This window comes from Miscanthus floridulus, chromosome 8, assembly GCF_019320115.1.
Source record: "Miscanthus floridulus cultivar M001 chromosome 8, ASM1932011v1, whole genome shotgun sequence".
NCBI classification, from domain to species: domain Eukaryota; kingdom Viridiplantae; phylum Streptophyta; class Magnoliopsida; order Poales; family Poaceae; genus Miscanthus; species Miscanthus floridulus.
This window is the reverse complement of record NC_089587.1, coordinates 113788759-113790383: the sequence shown is the minus strand read 5'-3', so window position 1 is coordinate 113790383 and position 1625 is coordinate 113788759. Positions and strand designations below refer to the sequence as shown.

The 1625-nt window shown below is 40.9% G+C and overlaps 1 pseudogene; it reads right to left on the bottom strand.

Annotated features, from left to right (window-relative positions):
• Window positions 1-204: 204 nt before the first annotated feature.
• Window positions 205-1071, bottom strand: LOC136469736 (uncharacterized; annotated as a pseudogene).
• Between the last annotated feature and the right edge of the window lie 554 nt (window positions 1072-1625).

The window sequence follows — 1625 nt, the reverse complement described above, 5'->3', positions numbered from 1 at the left end:
CTAGGTTTTCCAGGGTAGAATTTAAATGCTGGAAATTAGGGTTTTGGAATTCAAATTTAATACTAAGGTTATGAACTTGATTCATCCATACAAGTCAACACATATAATCATAAAAGTAAACTTGTTTTAGTGAATGCATATCAAAGTTTTCATTAACACAAGAATGATGTGCAATGCATATGATGACATGGCATATTTTAGTGTTTAAAACACCAGAGGTGTTACAGTTCTCTTACTTCCGCCATTCTTCAACGAAGCCAGATACTGCTTGCAATTTCTCTTCCAGTGACCAAGTTCATGACAATAAAAGCACTCTTTGTCTAGAGCAGGTCTAGATTTAACCTTGGGCACTGGGTTTGGCTTAGAGTTCATAGCCTTGCCCTTCTTCTTCCAAGAATTGCCCTTCTTCTTAAAGCTAGGCTTGTTCTGTATTGCCATCACATGGCTGCTGCCAGCGCTTTTCTTAATGTCACCCTCTGCTGTTTTAAGCATGCCACATAGTTTATTCAGACCCTTCTCCGCCCCATGCATATGGTAGTTCGAGATGAAGTTCCCATAGCTAGGCGGAAGAGACGAAAGAATGAAATCAATGGCCAACTCTTGGCCCAGTGGGAAGCCTAGCTTCTCCAACCATTGAATGTAACCAACCATCTTGATTACGTGTGGCCCGACTGCTGCGCCTTCTGCTAGCTTGCTTTCCACAAAAGCCTTAGACACATTGAACCTTTTAGTCCTAGCCAGTGTCTGGAACATGTCTCTAAGCACCACGATCATATCATACGCCTCATGATTTGTTTCAAACTACATCTGTAGTTCTGGTTCCATGCAAGCAAGCATAAGGCAGCTTACTTCGAGATTAGCATCACATGCTTTCTTGCAAGCATTCTTAACGATAGCAGGTGCATCATCAGCAGGTTCTTCTATTAATGGGATGTCCAAAACATCTTCCTTTTTATCAGCCCTGAGAACAATTCTCAGGTTACGGATCCAATCCACATAGTTTGTCCCATTCAGCTTGTCCTTCTCAAGGACTGAACGCAAAGCAAACGGTGTGGTGTTGCTAGGTGCCATTTATCTACAACAAATAATAATGCAAAATACTAAGACAAAAGTATCCATGATAGAGTAAATCACATTAAACTTTTAATAGACTCTACTCCCACTAAAATCAATATCCCTCTATTGATACTTAGTCATTCAGGATCCACAACTAACAAGTCTACTAGTGAGCTTAAGCATCACCGCTAGCAGTCAAGGTAGATCGGTAAGCAACTCCTTGCTAATCATATCACATATATCTCCTATTGTTGGGTGACATCTCCATGTCTCAACGCCCAACCTTCATGCCCCAAAGTCCTTAACCGTTAAGATGACCTTGTTAAGCAAACCAACCCTTATGCGTGTAAGTATCCGATACAAACCCGTCTAGTCAAGGAAAACTAGTGATACTCTAATTTCATAGACCCACCTCCAATCGTACAAGACATGGGATGGTGCAAGTTTTAGTTGGGACGGCATACTAACTTAAAATTTGTGAGGGATCGTTCTACTTCTAACATCACATCATGTAGAGTAAAACAAAAGAATAGCATTCACATAGTTGTGACACAGTATGGCCCGATTTC